Below are 23,760 nucleotides of genomic sequence, written 5' to 3'. Positions count from 1 at the left end.
GGCACTAGAGGAATTAAAGACACATACACAAAAATATAGAGATGTGAAGTGGGAAATCAGGGGTCTCACAGCCTTCAGAGCTGAGAGCCCCAAACAGAGATTTACCCACATATTTATTAACAGCAAACCAGTCATTAGCATTGTTTCTATAGATATTAAATTAACTAAAGGTATCCCTTATGGGAAATGAAGGGATGGGCTGAATTAAAGAAATAGGTTGGGCTAGTTAACTGCAGTAGAAGCATGTCCTTAAGGCACAGATCGCTCATGCTATTGTTTGTGGCTTAAGAATGCCTTTAAGTGGTTTTCCGCCCTGGGTGGGCCAGGTGTTCCTTACCCTCATTCCCGTAAACCCAGAACCTTCCAGCTTGGGCGTTAGGGCCATTATGAACATGTTACAGTGCTGCAGAGATTTTGTTTATGGCCAGTTTTGGGGCCAGTTTATGGTCAGATTTTGGGGGGCCTGCTCCCAACATGTGTGATGTGTCATATCAACAGAATGAAAAAAAAAAATCTCATGATCATTTCAACTGATGCAGAAAACCATTTGATAAAATTCAACATCCCAGCCAGGCACAGTGGCTGATGCCTGTAATCCCAGCACTTTGGGAGGCCGAGGCGGGCAGATCATGAGGTCAGAAGTTCGAGACCAACCTGGTCAACATGGTGAAACCCTGTCTCTACTAAAAATACAAAAATTAGCTGGGTGTGGTGGCGGGCACCTGTAATCCCAGCTACTCAGGAGGCTGAGGCAGGAGAATTGCTTGAACCTAAGAGGTGGAGGTTGCAGTGAGCCGAGATCACGACACTACACTCCAGCCTGGGTGACAGAGTGAGACTCCATCTTGGGAAAAAAAAAATCAACATCCCTTTATCATAAAAACCCTCAAAAAACTGGGTATAGAAGGAACATACCTCAACATAACAAAAGCCATATACCACAGACCCACAGCTAGTATCATACTAAATGAGGAAAAACTGAAAGCCTTTCCCCTAAGATCTGGAACACGACAAGGATGGCCACTTTCACCACTGTTATTCAACATAGTATTGGAAGTCCTAGCTAAAGCAATCAGACAAGAGAAAGAAATAAAGGGCATTCAAATTGGAATGGAAGAAGTCAAATTATCCTTGTTTGCAGATGATATGATCTTATAGTTGGAAAAACCTAAAGATTCCACAAGAAAACTGTTAGAACTGATAAATTCAGTAAAGCTGCAGGATACAAAAACAACATAGAAAAATCAGCAGCATTCTATATGCCAACAGTGAGCAATCTGAAAAAGAAATTAAAAAGTAATCCCATTTGTAATAGCTACAAATAAAATTAAATGCCTAGGAATTAACTTAACACAAGAAGTGAAAAATCTCTATAATGAGAACTATAAAACATTGATGAAAGAAATTGAAGAGAACAACAAAAAATGAAAAAATAGTTCATGTTCATGGATTGGAATAATCAATATGGTTAAAATGTCCATACCACCCAAAGCAATCTACAGATTCAATGCAATCCCTATCAAAACACCAATTACATTTTTCACAGAAATAGATACAAACTATTTTAAAATTTGTATGGAACCACAAAAGACCCAGAATAGCCAAAACTATCCTAAGCAAAAAGAACAAAACTGGAGGAATCACATTATCTGACTTCAAATTATACTACAGAACTATGGTAACCAAAACAGCATGACACTGGCATAAAGACAGACACATAGACCAATGGAACAATAGAAAACCCAGAAACAAATCCACACACTTACAGTGAGCTCATTTTTGATAACAGTCTAAGAACATACACTGGGAAAAAGACAATCTCTTCAATAAATGGTGCTGGGAATACTAGATATCCATATGCAGAAGAATAAAACTAGATCCCTATCTCTCACCATATACAAAAATCAAATCAGGCTGAGTGCAGTGGCTCATGCCTGTAATCCCAGCACTTTGGGAGGCTGAGGTGAGCAGATTACCTGAGGTCAGGAGTTCAAGACCAACCTGTCCAACATGGTGAAACCCCATCTCTACTAAAAATATTTTAAAAAATTAGCTGGGCACCTGCAATCTCAGCTACTCAGGAGGCTGAGGCAGGAGAATCGCTTGAAACTGGGAGGTGGAGATTGAGATCACATCACTGCACTCCAGCCTGGGCGATGGAGTGAGACTCTGTCTCAACAAAAAAAAAAAAAAAAAAGAAAGAAAGAAAAAAGAAAAAAAATCAACTCAAAATTGATTAAAGACTTAAGTCCAAGACCCCAAACTATGAAACTATTAGAGGAAAACATTAGGGAAAATCTCCAGCATATTAGTCTGGGCAAAAATTTTTTGAACAATACCCCCACAAGCACAGGCAACCAAAGCAAAAATGGACAACTGGGATCACATCAAGGTTAAAAACTTCTTCACAGAAAAGGAAACAATCAACAAAGTAAAGAGACAACCCACAGAATGGGAGAAAATATTTGCAACATATTCATCTCACAAAGAATTAATAACAAGAATATATAAGGAGCTCAAACAACTCTGTAGGAAAAAAAATCTAATCATCCAATCAAAAAATGAGCAAAAGACTTGAATAGGCACCTCTCTAAAGAAGACATACAAATGATAAACAGGCATATGAAAAGGTGCTCAACATCATTGATCATCAGATAAATGCAAATCAAACTACAATCAGATATCTATCATCCTCGCCCCAGTTAAAATGGCTTATATCCAAAAAACAGGTAACAACAAAGGCTGGCAAGGATGTGGAGAAAAGGGAACCCTCATACACTGTTGATGGGAATGTAAATTAGTACAACCTATATGGAGAATAGTTTGGAAGTTCCTCAAAAAACGAAAAACAGAGCTACCATATGATCCAGCAGTCGCATTGCTGGGTATACACTCACAAAAAAAGGAAACCAGTATATTAAAGAGATATTTGAACTCCTATGTTTGTTGCAGCACTGTTCATAATAGCTATGATTTGTTTTCTTTTTTTTTTTTTCCTTTTTGAGACAGAGTCTTGCTCTGTCACCCAAGCTGGAGTGCATTGGCACGATCTCAGCTCACTGCAATCTCCACCTCCCGGGTTCAAGAGATTCTGCTGCCTCAGCCTCCCTAGTAGCTGGGATTACAGATGTGCATCACAATGCCTGGATAATTTTTGTATTTTTAGTAAAGACGGGGTTTCACCATGTTGTCCAGGCTGGTCCTGGCCTCGAGTGATCTGCCCACCTCAGCCTCCCAAAGTGCTGGGATTACGGCATGAGCCACCATGCCTGGCCCATAATAGCTAAGATTTGGAAGCAACTTAAGTGTCCATCAACAGATGAATGGATAAAAAAAATGTACATATACACAATTGAATACTATTCAGCCACAAAAAATAATGAGATTTTGCCATTTGCAACAACATGGATGGAACAGGAGGTCATTATGTTAAGTGAAATAAGCCAACCCAGAAAGATAAACATCGCATGTTCTCACTTATTTGTGGGATCTAAAAATCAAAACAATCAGACCCATGGAAATAGTAGAAAGATGGTTACCAGAGGCTGAAAATGGTACTGAGGAGCAGAGGGGAGGTGGGGATGGTTAAAGGGTACAAAAAAAAAGTCAGAAAGAATGAATATGGGCTAGGATTTGATCACAAAACAGGGTGACTATAGTTCAATAACGACTCAATTCTACATTTTAAAATAACTAAAAGAGTGTCATTGGATTGTTTGTAACATAAAGAATAATTGTTTGAGGGAATGGATACCCCATTCATCATGTGATTATTTCACATTGCATGCCTGTATGAACACATCTCATGTATCCTACAAATATACACACCTACTATGTACCCACAAACATTAAAAATTAATTATTTTTTAAAAAGAACTAGTCTTTCAAGAATGAGAAAGAACTCACTACTGCAAGAATGGAGCTGCCTATAAAGATGGAGCTCCCGTGACACAAATACCTCCCATGAGGTCCCACCTCTTAAAAGTTCCACCTCTTAGCCTGGGCATAGTGGCTCATGCCTGTAATCCCGGCACTTTGGGAGGCCAAGGCGGACAGATAATCTGAGGTTGGAAGTTTGAGAGCAGCCTGGCCAACATGGTGAAACACCATCTCCACTAAAAATACAAAAACTAGCCACGTAGGGTGGCACACACCTGTAATTCCAGCTACCCAGGAGGCTGAGGCACAAGAATCGCTTGAAACTGGGAGGAGGAGGATGCAGTGAGCTGAGAACACACCACTGTACTCCAGCCTGGGCAACAGAGTGAGACTCTGTCAAAAAAAAAAAAAAAAAAGTTCCACCTCCCAACATCCTTACATTGCAATTAAATTTCAACATTAGTTTTGGCAGGGACAAACCACATGAAAACCATAGCAGTAGTACAGTGTAATAATTAAGGCCCTGGGTTTCAGTCATGCTTTGAATCCCTGCTTCATCACGTACTTGCTGCATGACATGGGGAGAATTACCTAATCTCTCAAGCTTTAGTTTCCTCATCTGTAGACTGGGGTTATAACAGTATTACAGTACCCACCTCACATGGTTGATGTGAAGACTAAATGAGGTAATGCACATAAAAAACTTAGCCTGAGACCTGTATTATGTGCTTTCTGAAGGCTATTATTGTTATTGCTTTTATCTCACAGATGAAAAACTGAGGTTCAGGGGAATGGTTAAGTACCTTGCCCAAGGACAAACAGTTTACAAATAGTGACTCAAGAACTCAATCTAATTTTTTTTTCAGTTTAAAATCTCATGCTCTTTCCATGTCTATATAATTTATAGGTTTAATGTATCTTGTTTTCTTCTAACTCATTCTAGTAGTTTTCTACTTTGACTTGCAACTCAGTCAACATGAGCTTCGTTACAGAAAAGTAAAGATGATAGCCTGGTGTATTTGGGTGGAGTAAAAGAATAAAAAACTCTCATGTATGCAATCAGATTTATTTTTTGCTGTCATCACATAATCTAACAGATTATCATAAATATTAATTATCTTGTGCATTCTGACACTGTATTCTTCGACATCTAGTTAATTGCTGGTTAGAAAAGGTTTTCCTCATATAAAAAAATTTCATTCTGATATAAATTAAATGAATATATATCATTATAAATTTTGTAAACATTATTACATATAAATAATTTACATAACATTAATATTTAATTTACATTACTTTTTTTCTTTTCTTTTTCTTTTGAGAGTAGTGTCGCTCTGTCACCCAGGCTGTAGTGCACTGGCACCATCTCAGCCTCTAAAGTAGCTGGGACTATAGGCGTGCACCACCACCCCTGGCTAATTTTTGTATTTTTAGTAGAGACAGGGTTTCACCATGTTGGCCAGGCCAGTCTTGAACTCCTGACCTCAAGGGATCCCACCTCAACCTCCCAAAGTGCTGGGATTACAGGTGTGAGCCACCACGCCTAGCCTGTATTTCTGGATTTGATCTGCCAGTATTTGACAGGGGATTTTTGTATCTGTGGTAAGAAGGGATTTAATTTACAATTTTTTCTCTTTTAATTTCTTTGTCAGGTTTGGTATCAGGCTTATACTAACCTTATAAAATGTTTTGGGAAGGGTTCACCCCTCTAGTTTCTCAAAGAGTTAGTATAATATTAGTATTACGGATCTTTAAATGTTCGATAGAATTAACTAGCGAAATCACATGGGCCCGGAGTTTTCTTCATGGGAAAATTATTTGTAACAAAGTCAATGATGTGTGTATGTGTGTATTTTTCAGAGAACTGGTCAAACTTATCAAACCTTTTAAGTATTTGTAGGATTCTATAGTGATATCCTCTCTTTTATTCTTCATGTTGGTAATATGGCCCACAAATATAGAAATAGAATGTATAGAACTTAGTTTCTAATAGCATTTCCCCATTAAAAAAAAAAGGAGGGATCCTTGGAGAGATGGTTAATTCTATGACTAGAGCAGAAAATATACAAAATCAGCCTGGAGCATTTTGTAGCACCAGAATGTAAAGAACTGCTCAGAAACAGACACATGCAATAATTGGGGCATGTCAAAGGGACACAGGAACCAACTGGGACAGTTCCCAGTGGCCAAAGAAAACAATTTCAGCAGCAAAAATTAAAATGGATTATAACCCAAAGTATAAAATAAGTATCCATACTGATATAAATAAATGACTGAATAAATAAACAGTGAGAAATAGACAACTCTTCTTCCTGCAGAAAAATTCCAAATCATTTTATGTAGATACTCTGCCCTCAAGAAGTGAAGATTAAGTCCCCATTCTAAGTGAAAGTTGTGCATAAGAGTATAGAATGGAAAGGGGGAGAAAAGATTACTTTACACTGGAGAGACCTGACAAACACTACGTCATCCAACTGATCAAAGTCAACATCAACACGATAAGTCATGTTGACGGTGCGTAGCATTGATATGATGTTATGAGACTGTCACATCACCTCTGTGGTCTTCCTCCCAAAACCCATAACCCAAGACTAACCATGAGAAAAACATCAAAGAAACCCCAGTTGAGCAACATTCTATAAAATACTTGACCACTACTCTTCAAAATTGCCAAGGTCATCAAAACCAAGAAATTTCTGAGAAACTGTCACAGCCAAAAGGAACCTGAAGAGACATGATGACTAAATGTAATGTGGTATCCAGGATGAAATCCTGGGCCAGCAAAAAGACATTAGGTCCTAAGGAAATGTAACTAGGGAAATCTGAATAAGGTATGAACTTTGGTTAATAACAAAAAAGAAATTTAAGAAAAGTGAAGGAAGGAAGAAAGAGAGGTTGAAAGGGAGTGAGAAAGAGCTGAACCAGGAAATAGGACCCACATCTGCAATGGTCAGTCGACTTTCAACACAGCATCCAAAGTAATTTAATGAAGAAATGATAGTGTCTTCTGCAAGTGAGGATGGAATAAAGGGATACCATTTTCAAAGGAAAAAATTAACCTTGATCCTTTCTTCAAACAATACATAATATTGACTCAAATGGATCACATATCTGAACAAAAAAGCTGAACAATAAACCCTTTATAACAAAGCACAAAAAAAATTTTCACGACTGTGAAGTAGACAAAGTTTTTCTAGAAAGAAAACAAAAACATTAATCATAAAAGAAAAAAATTGCCTCAAAAAAAAGAAAAAAGAAAAGAAAAGAAAAAAATCGGCTGGGGCTAGGTGCTGTATGGCTCATGCCTGTAATTCCAGCACTGTGGGAGGCCGAGGCAGGTGGATCACCTGAGGTCCAGAGTTCGAGACCAGCCTGACCAACATGATGAAACCCTGTCTCTACTAAAAATACAAAAATTAGCCAGGTGTGGTGATGTGCACCTCGGGAGGTTCCCATCTACTCGGGAGGCTGAGGCAGGAGAATCACTTGAACCCAAGAGGTGGAGGTTGCAATGAGCCAAGTTCATGCCACTGCACCCCAGCTTGGGTAATAAAAGCAAAACTCTGTCTCAAACAAACAAAAAAAAAATTGGCTGGGCTTAGTGGTTCATGCCTGTAATTCCAGAATTTTGGGAGGCCGAGTCACGCAGATAGATCACTTGAGGTCAGGAGTTTGAGACCAGCCTGGCCAATATGACAAAATCCCGACTCTACTAAAAATACAAAAATTAGCCGGGCATGGTGGCGCACACCTGTAATCCCAGGTACTCAAGAGGCTGAGGCAGGAGAATTGCTTGAACCCTGGAGGCGGAGGTTGCAGTGAGCTGAGATCATGCCACTGCACTCCAACCTGGGTGACAGAGCAAGAATCTGTCTCAAAAAAAGAAAAGAAAAGAAAAAAAAATGGTACCTGAAATAGGGGGGCAGTTCAAAGATGGCTGAATAGGAATAGCTCAGTCTACAAGCTCCCAGCATGAGCGACGCAGAAGGCGGGTGATTTCTGCACTTCCAACTGAGGTACCAGGTTCACCTCACTGGGGATTGTTGGACAGTGGGTGCAGGACAGTGGGTGCAGCGCACTGAGCATGAGCCGAAGCAGGGTGAGGCATCACCTCACCTGGGAAGCGCAAGGGGTCAGGGAATTCCCTTTCCTAGCCAAGGGAAGGGGTGACAAATGGCACCTGGAAAATTGGGTCACTCCCACCCTAATACTGCACTTTTCCAAAAGTCTTAGCAAACAGCACACAAGGAGATTATATCCCGTGCCTGGCTCGGAGGGTCCTACGCCCACAGAGCCTCGCTCATTGCTAGCACAGCAGTCTGAGATCAAACTGCAATGCCGCAGCGAGGCTGGGGGAGGGGCACTCACCATTGCTGGGCTTGAGTAGGTAAACAAAGCGGCCAGGAAGCTCGAACTGGGTGGAGCCCACCACAGCTAAAGGAGGCCTGCCTGCCTCTGTAGACTCCACCTATGGGGGCAGGGCATAGCAGAATAAAAGGCAGCAGAAACCTCTGCAGATTTAAATGTCCCTGTCTGACGGCTTGGAAGAGAGTAGTGGTTCTCCCAGCACAGAGCTTGAGATCTGAGAATGGACAGACTGCCTCCTCAAGTGGGTCCCTGACCCCTGAGTGGCCTAACTGGGAGGCACCCACCAGTAGAGGCAGACTGATGCCTCACACGGCTGGGTACCCCTCTGAGACGAAATTTCCAGAGGAACGATCAGGCAGCAACATTTGCTGTTCACCAATATTCACTGTTCTGCAGCCTCCGCGGCTGATGCCCAGGCAAACAGGGTCTGGAGTGGACCTCCAGCAAACTCCAACAGACCTGCAGCTTAGGGTCCTGATTATTAGAAGGAAAACTAACAAACAGAAAGGACATCCACACCAAAACCCCATCTGTACGTCACCATCATCAAAGACCAAAGGTAGATAAAACCACAAAGATGGGGAAAAAATAGAGCAAAAAAACTGAAAATTCTAAACATCAGAGTGCCTCTCCTCCTCCAAAGGAATGCAACTCCTCACCAGCAATGGAACAAAGCTGGATGGAGAATGACTTTGACCAGTTGAGAGAAGAAGGCTTCAGATGATCAAACTTCTCTGAGCTAAAGGAGGAAGTTCAAACCCAATGCAAAGAAGTTAAAAACCTTGAAAAAAAGATTAGATGAATGGCTAACTAGAATAACCAATGCAGAGAAGTCCTTAAACAACCTGATGGAGCTGAAAACCATGGCACGAGAACTACGTGACGAATGCACAAGCTTCAGTAGCCAATTCAATCAACTGGAAGAAGGGTATCAGTGATGGAAGATGAAATGAATGAAATGAACTGAGAAGAGAAGTTTAGAGAAAAAAGAATAAAAAGAAATGAACAAAGCCTCCAAGAAATATGGGACTATGTGAAAAGACCAAATCTACGTCTGATTGGTGTACCTGAAAGTGACGGGGAGAATGGAACCAAGTTGGAAAACACTCTGCAGGATATTATCCAGGAGAACTTCCCCAACCTAGCAAGGCAGGCCAACATTCAAATTCAGGAAATACAGAGAACACCACAAAGATACTCCTCAAGAAGAGCAACTCCAAGACACATAATTGTCAGATTCACCAAAGTTGAAATGAAGGAAAAAATGTTAAGGGAAGCCAGAGAGAAAGGTTGGGTTACCCACAAAGGGAAGCCCATCAGACTAAAGTAGATCCCTCAGCAGAAACTCTACAAGCCAGAAGAGAGTGGAGGCCAATATTCGACATTCTTAAAGAAAAGAATTTTCAACCCAGAATTTCATATCCAGCCAAACTAAGCTTCATAAGTGAAGGAGAAATAAAATACTTTACAGACAAGCAAATGCTGAGAGATTTTGTCACCACCAGGCCTGCCCTAAAAGAGCTCCTGAAGGAAGCACTAAACATGGAAAGGAACAACTGGTACCAGCCACTGCAAAAACATGCCAAATTATAAAGACCATCGATGCTAGGAAGAGACTGCATCAACTAACGAGCAAAATAACCAGCTAACATCATAATGACAGGATCAAATTCACACATAACAATATTAACCTTAAATGTAAATGGGCTAAATGCTCCAATTAAAAGACACAGATTGGCAAATTGGATAAAGAGTCACGACCCATCAGTGTGCTGTATTCAAGAAACCCATCTCATGTGCAGAGACACACATAGGCTCAAAATAAAGGGATAGAAGATCTACCAAGCAAATGGAAAACAAAAAAAGGCAGAGGTTGCAATCCTAGTCTCTGATAAAACAGACTTTACACCAACAAAAATCAAAAGAGACAAGAAGGCCATTACATAATGGTAAAGGGATCAATTCAACAAGAAGAGCTAACTATCTTAAATATATATGCACCCAATACAGGTGCACCCAGATTCATAAAACAAGTCCTTAGAGACCTACAAAGAGACTTAAACTCCTACACAATAATAATGGGAGACTTTAACACCCCATTGTCAACATTAGACAGATCAACGAGACAGAAAGATAACAAGGATATCCAGGAATTGAACTCAGCTCTGCACCAAGCAGGCCTAATAGACATCTACAGAACTCTCCACCCCAAATCAACAGAATATACATTCTTCTCAGCACCACACCACACTTATTCCAAAATTGACCACATAGTTGGAAGTAAAGCACTCTTCAGCAAATGTAAAAGAACAGAAATTATAACAAACTGTCTCTCAGACCGCAGTGCAATCAAACTAGAACTTAGGATTAAGAAACTCATTCAAAACCACTCAACTACATGGAAACTGAACAACCTGCTCCTGAATGACTACCGGGTACATCATGAAATGAAGGCAGAAATAAAGATGTTCTTTGAAACCAACGAGAACAAAGACACAACATACTAGAATCTCTGGGACACATTCAAAGCAGTGTGTAGAGGGAAATTTATAGCACTAAATGCCCACAAGAGAAAGCAGGAAAGATCTAAAATTGACACCCTAATATCACAATTAAAAGAACTAGAGAAGCAAGAGCAAACACATTCAAAAGCTAGCAGAAGACAAGAAATAACTAAGATCAGAGCAGAACTGAAGGAGATAGAGACACAAAAAACCCTTCAAAAAAATCAATGAATCCAGGAGCTGGTTTTTTGAAAAGATCAACAAAATTGATAGACTGCTAGCAAGACTAATAAGGAAGAAAAGAGAGAAGCATCAAATACATGCAATAAAAAATGATAAAGGGGATATCACCACCTATCCCACAGAAATACAAACTACCATCAAAGAATACTATAAACACCTCTACACAAATAAACTAGAAAATCTAGAAGAAATGGGTAAATTCCTTGACACATACACTCTCCCAAGACTAAACCAGGAAGAAGTTGAATCTCTGAATAGACCAATAACAGGCTCTGAAATTAAGGCAATAAGTAATAGTTTACCAACCAAAAAAAGGCCAGGACCAGATGGATTCACAGCAGAATTCTACCAGAGGTACAAGGAGGAGCTGGTACCATTCCTTCTGAAACTATTCCAATCAATAGAAAAAGAGGCAATCCTCCCTAACTCATTTTATGAGGCCAGCATCATCCTGATACCAAAGCCTGGCAGAGACACAACAAAAAAAAGAGAATTTTAGACCAATATCCCTGATGAACATTGATGCAAAAATCCTCAGTAAAATATTGGCAAACCGAATCCAGCAGCACATCAAAAAGCTTATCCACCATGATCAAGTGGGCTTCATCCCTGGGATGCAAGGCTGGTTCAACATATGAAAATCAATAAATGTAATCCAGCATATAAACAGAATCAATGACAAAAACCGAATGATTATCTCAATAGATGCAGAAAAGGCCTTTGACAAAATTCAACACCCCTTCATGCTAAAAACTCTCAATAAATTAGGTACTGATGGGACATATCTCAAAATAATAAGAGCTATTTATGACAAACCCACAGCCAATATCATACTCAATGGGCAAAAACTGGAAGCATTCCCTTTGAAAACTGACACAAGACAGGGATGCCCTCTCTCACCACTCCTATTTAACATAGTGTTGGAAGTTCTGGCCAGGGCAATTAGGCAGGAGAAAGAAATAAAGGGTATTCAGTTAGGAAAAGAGGAAGTCAAATTGTCCCTGTTTGTAGATGACATGATTATATATCTAGAAAACCCCATCATCTCAGCCCCAAATCTCCTTAAGCTGATAAGCAACTTCAGCAAAGTCTCAGGATATAAAATCAATGTGCAAAAATCACAAGCATTCTTATACACCAATAACAGACAAACAGAGAGCCAAATCATGAGTGAACTCCCATTCACAATTGCTACAAAGAGAATAAAATACCTAGGAATCCAGCTTACAAGGGATGTGAAGGACCTCTTCAAGGAGAACTACAAACCACTGCTCAACGAAATAAAAGAGGATACAAACAAACGGAAGAACATTCCATGCTCATGGATAGGAAGAATCAATATTGTGAAAATGGCCATACTGCCCAAGGTAATTTATAGATTCAATGCCACCCCCATCAAGCTACCAACGACTTTCTTCACAGAATTGGAAAAAACTACTTTAAAGTTCATATGCAACCAAAAAAGAGTACACATCGCCAAGTCAATTCTAAGCCAAAAGAACAAAGCTGGAGGCCTCACGCTACCTGACTTCAAACTACACTGCAAGGCTACAGTAGCCAAGACAACAAGGTACTGGTACGAAAACAGAGATATAGACCAATGGAATAGAACAGAGCACTCAGAAATAATACCACACATTTACAACTACCTGATCTTTGACAAATCTGACAAAAACAAGAAATGGGGAAAGGATTCCCTATTTAACAAATGGTGCTGGGAAAACTGGCTAGCCATATGTAGAAAGCTGAAACTGGATCCCTTCCTTACACCTTATACAAAAATTAATTCAAGATGAGTTAAAGACTTAAATGTTAGACCTAAAACCATAAAAACCCTAGAAGAAAACCTAGGCAATACCATTCAGGACATAGGCATGGGCAAGGACTTCATGTCTAAAACACCAAAAGCAATGGCAACGAAAGCCAAAATTGACAAATGGGATCTAATTAAACTAAAGAGCTTCTGCACAGCAAAAAAAACTACCATCAGAGTGAACAGGCAACCTACAGAATGGGAGAAAATTTTTGCAATCAACTCATCTGACCAAGGGCTAATATCCAGAATCTACAATGAACTCAAACAAATTTACAAGAAAAAAACAAACAACCCCATCAAAAAGTGGGCGAAGGATATGAACAGACACTTCTCAAAAGAAGACATTTATGCAGCCAAAAGACACATGAAAAAATGCCCATCATCACTGGCCATCAGAGAAATGTAAATCAAAACCACAATGAGATACCATCTCATACCAGTTAGAATGGCAATCATTAAAAAGTCAGGAAACAACAGGTGCTGGAGAGGATGTGGAGAAATAGGAACACTTTTACACTGTTGGTGGGACTGTAGACTGGTTCAACCATTGTGGAAGACAGTGTGGCGATTCCTCAGGGATCTAGAACTAGAAATACCATTTGACCCAGCCATCCCATTACTGGGTATATACCCAAAGTATTACAAATCATGCTGCTATAAAGACACATGCACACGTGTGTTTATTGTGGCAGTATTCACAATAGCAAAGACCTGGAACCAACCCAAATGTCCAACAACGATAGACTGGATTAAGAAAATGTGGCACATATACACCATGGAATACTATGCAGCCATAAAAAATGATGAGTTCATGTCCTCTGTAGGGACATGGATGAATGGATGAAGCTGGAAACCATCATTCTCAGCAAATTATCGCAAGGACAAAAAAACCAAACATCACATGTTCTTACTCATAGGTGGGAATTGAACAGTGAGAACACTTGGACACAGGAAGGGGGACATCACTCACCAGGGCCTGTTGTGGGGTGGGGGGAGGGGGAAGGGATAGCATTAGGAGATATACCGAATGTAAATGACGAGTTAATGGGTGCAGCACACCAACATGGCACATGTATACATATGTGACAAACCTGCACGTTGTGCACATGTACCCTAGAACTTAAAGTATAATAATAAATAAATAAATAAAAAGTAAAAAAAAAAAGAAAAAATGGATAAGTGGGACTTTTTTCTAATTAAAACTGCTGCTCTTTGAAAGACATTGATAAGAAAATAAAGACAAGCCATAGACTGGGAGAAAATATTCACCACACATATATCTAACAAAGGACTTGTATCCAGAATATAAAGAACTCTTACAATTCGATAACAAGAAAAACAACCCAACTTAAAATGGTCAAAAACCTTTTGAACAAACACCTCATAAAAGAATTAATAGGATTTGCCAGTAAGCACTTGAAAAGATACTCACCATTATAACTAACTCATCAAGGAATTCAAATTAAAACCACAAGAATATATACTACTATACATTCATTTGAATGGCTAAAATGTAAAAGACTGACAATATGAAGTGTTGGAAATGATGTGAGGCAACTGTTAAGAAGGTGAAACGGTACACTCACTTGAGAAGGTATTCTAGCAGTCTCCTATAAAGTTAAATATACAGTTAATATATATTACGTGACCCAGAATGACACAGTCAAGAGAAATGAAATGCTATCCTTGAAAAGATTTGCACACGATTGTTGTCATGGCTTTACTAGTAATAGTCCAAACTAGAAACAACCCAATGTCTCATCAACAGGTGAATATATAACCAAATTATGCACGTCTGTAAAATAGAATACAAATCAGCAAGTGAAAGGAGTAAGCTGCTAATAGAAACAACAGGAAAAAATCTCAAAAACATTATGCTAAGCAAAAGAAACCAGACAGAAAAGATTGCATATAGGCCAAGCGTGATAGTTCATACCTATAATCTCAGCACTTTGGGAGGCCAAAGTCAGAAGATCCCTTTAGGCCAGGAGTTTGAGACCAGCCTGGGCAATGTGGCAAGACATCATCTCTACTAAAAATAAAAACTTAAAATTAATTAAAATAAAAAGATTACATACCGTATGATTCAATCATATTAAGCCTAGAACTAGCAGAAAACTAAATCTGATCAGTGGTTGCCTGTGGGTGAGGGTGCAAGAGTACAGACATGATGGAAATATTCTGTATATTGACTGTGGCAGTGGTTACTAAAGGTGTATGCATACATTTGTCAAAACTCATAGAAAGGTGCAATTAAAATATGAACATTTTACTGTACTTAAATTACGCCTCAGTGAAGTTGATTTTCTTGATGTCACCTTGCCCTCCAGCTACTGTTTCATTTTTCTGTCCCTCTTTACAGAAAAATTCCTCAAGAGTTACAGATACTTGGCTGGGCACAGTGACTCACACCTGTAATCTCAGCACTTTGGGAGGCTGAAGTGGGCAGATCACAGCTCAGGAGTTCAAGACCAGCCTGGGCAACATGGTGAAACCCCATTTCCACAAAAAAATACAAAAATTAGCTGGGTGTGGTGGCTTATGACTGTAGACCCAACTACTCTGGAGGCTGAGGTGGGAGGATCCCTTGAGCCCAGGAAGTGGAGGTTGCAGTGAGTCAAGATCACATCACTGCACTCCAGCATGGGCGACAGAGCAAGAGCCTGTCTCGAAACAAAAACACAAACAGCTACAGATAGTCTATCTTCCCTGTCGCTCCTCTCATTCTCTCTTTATACTCTTTATACACAATTTGGTTATGTATTCACCTGTTGATGGGATACTTGAGTTGTTTCCAGTTTGGATTATTATTTTTAAGAGATGACCAATGTATACACTATCTTCCATTTCTATCCTCCCATCCTTTCCTTAAACCATCAAATTTAAACTTTCACTTCATCACTTCACTGAAATTGCTCTAATCTATGTGATCAATGATTTCCACATAGCTAAATGTCATGGTCGATTTTCTGTCCTTGTCTTACTTGATCCCACCCGCAGCATTTGTCATGTGGCAAATACTTCCTTCCATTGTCTTGGAGGATGGCATTCTTGGTTCTGCCCCTATCTCGGGGTCTTTTCTCAGTCTTTTTTGCTGGTTTATCCTCACGTTTCCAGTTCTAACTGTTGCAGTGCCTCAGGGATCAATCCTCAAACTTTTATTTTCCCCTGTTTCTGTTTGGAAATCTAATGTAGATTCCTGGCTTTAAAATATATCTAAATATCATCTGTTGCTGAAGCATATATTTATACCTCCAGCTCAGGCCTCTACCCTGAATTCCAAATCTGATTTTCCAACTACCTACTCAACATCTTTACTTGGATGTCTAACAGGACTCTCAGATTAACACGTGCAAAATGGATATACTGATTTCTGCATTACTTCCCATGGAAAAAAAAAAACAGCTCTCTCCTCTCATTGTCTTCTCCATCTCAAGTAATCATAACTCTACCCTCTAGTTTTCTTAAGCCAAAAACCTTGCTGTCATACTTATGGCCTCTCTTCATCTCTCATCTCACATCCAATCAATCCATAAGCAAATTCTGTCAGTTTAATCCTTAGGATCTATTAAAGTCAGATTGTTTCTTATCTTCCATCTTCTACCACTCTGGTCCAAGCCCCCATACTTTCTTGCCTGGATTGTTCCAGTAGCCATGGGTTTTCTCTCTGTGCCTCTGCATTTGCTCTTCTTGTTGTCCATTCTCAATATAACAGCCAAAACAATCTTACCATAAATGTCACTCCTCTGCTCAACGTACTCAAATGGCTTCGTATCTTATTCAGTGCAGAGGTAAAATCTTAACAGTGGCTTACAAGGCCCCACATGATCTGCTACTTCCTGCCTATCTGATCTTATTTCCTATCCCTCAATTCCTTTCCAGCCACACACGCCTTTACCTCAGGGCTTTTTCATTTACTCTTCCCTTTGCCTACAGTGTTTTTCCCCCAGACAGCCACATGCCCCATTCTCTCACTTTCTTTGGGTGTCTTTTCAAATGTCACTTTATCAGTGAAGCTTTTGCAAACCATATAATTTTTTTGCCCACCCCCTACTCTCCATCTCCTTTTCCCTGCTTTACTATTCTCTATACTATAGAGGCTTGCACCAATCGACCATCTCGCATTCTATGTGTTTACTTATTTATTGTCTGTCCTCATTTCAACACTTCCCCCTACCTCCCAGAATATACTCTTCAGGAGGGCAGCAACTTTAATACACTCCTGATGCCTAAACCAGTGTTTTGCCCATAGGAGGCATTCAATAAATATTCATTGAAAAAAATAATGAACTGAAGAAACTCATCCTCGAATGTGAGAAACAAACTCACCCATTCAAATCAAAGAATGGACTCAGAGACCTGGAGAACAGGAAAAGTGAGACTTCTAAGGACAGTCTTGCAAGATTGGGTGTTTGATAGGCAGGCACACCCAGCACGGTTTCAACAAGCAATTTATGCCCTCATGCACAGGTCCCTCCCCCAGTTCCTCATAGGCTGAGTAGTATGGGGTCACAATCTTCCCGGACGTCACCGAATGGTGGTTGGATAGGGGCTTTGGGTGTCTTCTTCAGGGTTGTCCTGCTGCATTTTGTTGTAGGCCACAATACATTGCAATCCTACTTAACTTAAGGACTCTTCAAAAATTTGACTTATGACCTAAGTAGCTGGGCAGGCTGATAAGAACAGACAAAGTGAGCTATTTTGCAGGCTGGTAAACTTTTATCTTAAACTTCTTTGGTTCAGGTGAGGGCAACTAAGGTGGTGGGAGGGGATGGGGGCCGACAAGCAGGCACTGGCTATCCAAGCTGGGGCCTGGTATATCCTGTTTCTTCTGTAGTTTGCTGACTGAAGCCGATTCAAGGCACTTTGTCTTGGAAATGGACCACTGTACACATTATTTCTTTCATCAAACCTGAGCATAGAAGTAAAGTGAAACAGCCAAAAATGCAATTCCAACTGTTAGAAAGTTACAGATAGGCCGGGCGCAGTGGCTCACGCCTGTAATCCCGGCACTTTGGGAGGCTGAGGCGGGTGGATCACCTGAGGTCAGGAATTCAAGACCAGCCTGACCAACATGGTGAAACCCTGTCTCTACTGAAAATACAAAAATTAGCCAGGCACAGTGATACGTGCCTGTAGTCCCAGTTACTCAGGAGTCTGAGATAGGAGAATCTCTTGAACCTGGGAGGAAGACGTTGCAGTAAGCCGAGATCACACCACTGCACTCCAGCCTGGGTGACAGAGTGAGACTCTGTCTCAAAAAAAAAAACAAAAGAAATTTGCAGATAATCTCTTGGACCAGATTTCCCTGAGAGAAGGAGGGTAAAGGGCCTGGAAAACTATATAAGAAATGTGTTCACTTAGAACCGCCCAGCAATTTGGAGGCCAAGGTGGGCTGATCACGAGGTCAAGAGATTGAGACCATCCTGGTTAACATTGTGAAACCCCGATTCTACTAAAAATACAAAAAAAAAACAAACTACAGAGCATGGTGGTACACACCTGTAGTCCCAGCTACTCAGGAGGCTGAGGCAGGAGAATCGCTTGAACCCAGGAGATGGAGGTTGCAGTGAGCCAAGATCACATCGTTGCACTCCAACCTGGGCAACAGAGTGAGACTGTCTCAAAAAAAAAAAAAAAAAAAAAAAACCCAAGACTCAGGTCAGTCCATGTGATCCTAATAGAGGTAAAAATTATCAATGGAAGGTCCTTCAGAAAGGCAACCTTTGCACACTGAAAACAGCAATTTAGGACCTGTAACATGAACGAAAGGCTGTAGCTTCCAAAAGTCTTTAGCCCAAATAATTAATTACTATTAAAGGACACTAGAACTTTCCTCCAAAAAGCAAAATGTGTCCAGGGCCAGGTGTGGTGGTTCATACCTGTTATCCCAGCACTTTGGCCCAGGTAGGCAGATTGCTTGAGGCCAAGAGTTTAAGACCAGCCTGGGCAACATGGCTAAGCCCCATCTCTAGAAAAAAAAATATGAAAATTATCCAGGCATGGTGGCAGTAGTTGCAGCTACTGGGAGGCTGAAGTGGGAGGATCACTTGAGCCTGGGAGGCAGAGGTCACAGTAAGCCGAGATCACACCATTGCACACCAGCCTGGCCAACAGAGTGAGAACCTGTCTCAAAAAAGAAAAGCAAATGTGTCCAGGAGGTAGGACCAAAAAACATTTAAACTCTTTGTTTCCAGGAATAGAGCAGAGACCTTCAAAAGGCAAAATTAAGTATAATTGCTGTGGTCTGAATGTTTGTGTCCCCCGCTAATTCGTATGTTGAAATTCTAACCCCCAAGGTGAGGATGGTATTTAGAAAGCAGGCCTTTGGAGGCCTAGGGCATGAGGGCAGAGTCCTAAGAATCAACTAAGTGCCCTTTTAAAAGGGCCTCTGCCCCTTCCACCAAGTGAGGACACAGCAAGAAGTCATGCTTTATGAGAAAGCTGGCTCCCACCAGACACCAGATCTGCTGGCACCTTGATCTTGGACTTCTCAGACTTCAAAACTGTGAGAAATAAGTTTCTGTTGTGTATTAGCTACCCAGTTTATGGTATTTTGTTAAAACAGCACGAACAAACTAGGACAATAATTTTAATGTGTAAAATTAAATTTAAATGTTAAATTAAGTTTAGCCTAAAGCTGCTTCCTTACATATTTTAAGTTCATCCTAAAGGTTTCTCCATACATAGTGAACTGTAACCTAACTGAGTGTGCAAACAGACTATGACCTACTCTTGTGACAAGCAGCTGAGGCTCAGCCAATCACAGCAGCTGAGTTTCAGCCAATCACAGGTGGCCAACTGTTTGTATAAGGCAAACACCCAGCTGTCACCAATCCAGCTGTTTCTCTACCTCACTTCTCTCTTTAGTCCGTCACTTTCCTTTCTCCATAAATGTTATTCAACCATGTAGTAGCCCCGGGTTTGCTCTGAACCTATTCTGGTTCTGGGGGCTGCCCAGCTATTGTATCGTTCTCTGCTCAAACACTGTTAAATTTAATTTGTCTAAAGTGTTTCTTTTAACAAAGAGAAGATGTATTAGATTTCCACCTAATTTGAAAATTTCAAAGCCATAATGGAGAAGCGTAGGCACTACTGGTCATTTTTGTCCAGTAGATGGAGCCCGAGTAGAAAGGATACAGTCTGGCAAGCAGCAAAATTTCTCAGAGGAAGATTCGAACTGAGAATTCACTGTGGATTCCACACCCTACGAGTCCATTAGGCAGCCTGCCAGAGTTCTCCCCAGTCAGTCTGAGTGAGAACTCCCAGCGGAAGGATCCTGAAGTGAACTAATAAAGTAACCAGCAGGACAAAGCAATGTGCCATGGAAAGAACAACAGATTTGATTTTAATTCGAATGCCAAGAGTTTGTTTTTGCAAACATACAAAACTTTAGGAATTAAGGTGGTTTGGAGGTGGATTTGTGATACTCATTGGATTAGAAATAAAAGGTTAACAAGTATATTTAAATTAAAGCCATAAGGCTGTGATTTTATGGTGTGTATGTATTTGAGGGAAAGAGGAAAAAATACATTTAAAAGGCTTGTAATTCCCTAAATACCCATGACTTATTAATTATACATGGAGTAATTAATAATACCTCGAGTAATTATTACAATAATACATGGAATAATTAAAATTTCTGCAACATTTGATTATCAAGATGTGATACAATTTATTGAATTGGATTATAGTTTGTGGATGTGCTTAGCGCTCTACTACTTTTTCAAATGCTCTCCCACACATCATCATCAGAGCACATCTCAGAGATGGAAATTTATGATTTGCCCAAGGTTAGTGGGGCAACTGATAAAAAAAGGATCCTGTCTTACATACTCCCACCCTTTGTTGTAAGCTCCTGTTGGATGCCAAGAATCACCTGCTGCCTTAGTTCTTTGAACAGGTTTTATGTGTTTGATGGAATAAGGGCACTTTTCAAGAGAGAGAATAGCTGAGCTTTGAAGAATGGAATGACCAGGGTCTGAGTAGAGAGAGTGGCAGGAAGGGGAGCTGGGGCTAGGCAAGCGTGGGTTCACAGAGCTGCCCCTCTCTTATCTACCTGGTGAAGGGCGAGCGGAGATCATGATACTCCAACCCCTCTCTTCATCAACCTGGAGTAGGGAGAGTAGAAGAGAGAGGGAACAGGGGAATCTCATAAGATTGCCTGGTAGCATAACGACCTCGGAGAATTTAAAGTGAAACTGAGGTCCTTAGTCTTAGTCCGTTTGTGCTGCTATAACAAAATATCTTACACTGGGTAATTTATAAACAACAGAAATGTATTGCTCACAGTTCTGGAGGCTGGGAAGTCCAAGATAAAGGTGCCAGCAGGTTCAATGTCTGGTAACGGCGCATTGCACAGAGATGGTACCTCTTGCTGCATTCTCACATGGTAGAAGGGAGCAAACAGGCTCCTTTTAATCTCCTTGACATTATCCCGTTTATGAAGGCAGAGTCTTCATGACTTAATCACTTCCCCAAAGTCTCCACCTCCATGCTATGACATTGAGGATTAAGTTTCAACCTATGATTTTGGAGAGCATACCAACATTCAGACCATAGCACCAGCCAATGAGATTGTGGGCTATTCTTCCACCATACTCAATGGATAAAGACATGGAGTAGGGCGGAGAGCTGGATTTAACCAGGGTTGGAGTTTGGCCAAGTGAGTTTAAAGTACAATTAAAAGGACAAGGGAGTTTGGGATCTATTCAAGAGGGTGACTATGATGGACCATCCAATTTAAGTTGGATAAGGAAGTTGAGGACAGCAAGTCACAGTCACAGTCTGAGCCAATTCTCAGTGGCCAGGGCTACAGAAGGACACAGGCCATAAGAAGATAAGGAGGAACCTTGCACTGCTGGCCTCTGACAGTGAGTAGAACCCAATCTCTCTCTAAGCCAGTGACCCAATTTCCTCTGTCTTAAACAGCTCATAGTACAGCTGGCTCTTTCTCATTCTTCAGGCTGCTGTGAAATCTTCCCTGACTTCCCCAGCATAGGACACAGGTCCTCCCTGCTGTTCTTAATAACACACTTTTTAAAATTTCTTTCAGGGCTTCTCACCATCTGGTTATTTTATTGATTTGTTTACCTGTTTATTGTCTGTTTTTCCCACCAGAATGCAAGCTCCACAAGGCCAGGAATCTTACCTGTCCAATTCACCACAGCAGCCTCAACCTGGCAGACAGTTCAGCATACAGTAAATATTCAAGAAATATTCATTTAACAAATTAGTTGATATTCTGGGTTGCTTGAAATGCTAAGCACTATACTAAGATTTTTATACACATTTTCTCATTTACCTCTCAGCAGTCAAATATTTACTAGGGAAAAGCTGAAGCTTTATGAAGTTATATAATTTGCCAAAGGTCACAGAGCAAAGCCAAAATTTGAAACCCAGTCTTTCTGATTCTGAAATCCCTCTTCTCATCTTTGCAACTTTCATAAACAAATATTTTGTAAACCAAGCAACCATGCCCTCTGCTAAGGTTAATACAAGAAACCCAAAGAAAAAAGGAGGAGATGCAAGATAAGTGGCTATGTCCCTAATTTTTGTTACAGCTGTGGCATCTGTTCGTGTGCAGACATTCTATAGAGTTCCAAATTAAATGTGCTTTCTGATTCTGGGTTCAAAGTTGGGTTTGGTTTGTTTGTTTGTTTGTTTTTGAGATGGAGTCTCGCTCTCTTGCCCAGGCTAGAGTGCAGTGGTGCGATCTCAGCTCACTGCAACCTCTCCCTCCTGGGTTCAAGCAATTCTGTCTCAGCCTCCTGAGTAACTGGGATTACAGGCACATGCCACCATGCCCAGCTAATTTTGTATTTTTGGTAGAGACGGGGCTTCACCATGTTGGCCAGGTTGGTCTTGAACTCCTGACCTCAAGTGATCTGCCTGCCTCAGCCTCCCAAAGTGCTAGGATTACAGGTGTGAGCCACCATACCTGGCCAGGGTTCCAATTTGAAAGAAGGGTCGGGCATGGTAGCTCATGCTTGTAATCCCAGCACTTTGGGAGGCCGAGGTGGGTGGATCATTTGAGGTTAGGAGTTCGAGACCAGCCTGGCCAACATGGTGAAACCCACCTCCACTAAAAATACAAAAATTAGCCAGGCGTGGTAACCTGTGCCTGTAGTCCTAGCTACTTGGGAGGCTGAAGCAGAAGAATCGCTTGAACCCAGCAGGTGGAGGTTGCAGTGAGCCAAGATTGCACCACTGCACTCCAGCCTGGATGACAGAGCAACACTCTGTCTCAAAAAAAAAAAAAAGAAAAAAAAATTAAAGAAGGAAAAGATGCAAGATCTTTGTTTAAGAGCCACTACTTTTCCTCCTTGTATCTCCTTCTTCTTTTCTTCTTGCTTTGTCCACAACTTCCTTTCAACACATTGCCTCCTTTCTCCTGAAGTGTTTGTTTGGCATACCCCGAAGTATAAGAGAGTCAAACTTAAAAAGGATACTAGCAGGTATGAAAGCAACAAAATAGAATATACAAAAATCTTGATCACCCATAAAGATCTAGGATATCAGAGAAATGTGTATACATGTGATCAGGAGATAGTGAGTTCAGGAGTGAAGGAGAACAAAACCAAATGATAATGACTCACATGTAAAAGAAAGGGAAGGTTGTGAAATTGTTTGCTACATTAGTACATGGGACAAAAATGTGATTGAAATTGTGTCATTCTTCTAATAACATGAATGTCACAAGTAAGACTAAAACTAACAAGAGAATGTGAATAAAAGGCCCAGCTTGAAATCTCAAGCTTTCAGAAATAATGTTTTTCTATTTGCATCTCTTAGCACTGCTACAGAAAATGACTCATACATAGAAGGTCCAGAAAGGAACTACATTGCAGTGCTTTAAAACAAAACAATTACCCTGTCGTACTCTCAGTTGTCTTTAAATAAGCAAAAAGAAAGCTGAGATAGAAACCTCCTTATTCACAGCCTACACAG

General features: G+C 40.5%; 1 long non-coding RNA gene across 3 annotated transcripts in view; it reads right to left on the bottom strand.

Annotated features, from left to right (window-relative positions):
• LOC129008513 (uncharacterized) overlaps positions 1–23,760 on the bottom strand; it is a 76,786-nt gene that overhangs the window by 10,920 nt on the left and 42,106 nt on the right. The window contains exons 3-4 of one of the 3 annotated variants that reach the window (XR_010127634.1): positions 21,904–21,989; positions 18,211–18,428 (exon numbers count right to left, since the gene is read on the bottom strand). The exons of the other annotated variants lie outside the window; for them this stretch is intronic. This is a non-coding gene — a long non-coding RNA (uncharacterized LOC129008513). Of the gene's footprint in view, positions 1–18,210; positions 18,429–21,903; positions 21,990–23,760 lie in introns of those variants that run through there. 3 annotated transcript variants of the gene reach the window in all.

Source organism: Pongo pygmaeus, chromosome 9 (genome assembly GCF_028885625.2).
Source record: "Pongo pygmaeus isolate AG05252 chromosome 9, NHGRI_mPonPyg2-v2.0_pri, whole genome shotgun sequence".
Taxonomy (NCBI): Eukaryota; Metazoa; Chordata; class Mammalia; order Primates; family Hominidae; genus Pongo; species Pongo pygmaeus.
Note: the sequence above shows the minus strand (reverse complement) of the source record. Positions and strands in the feature narration are given on the sequence as shown.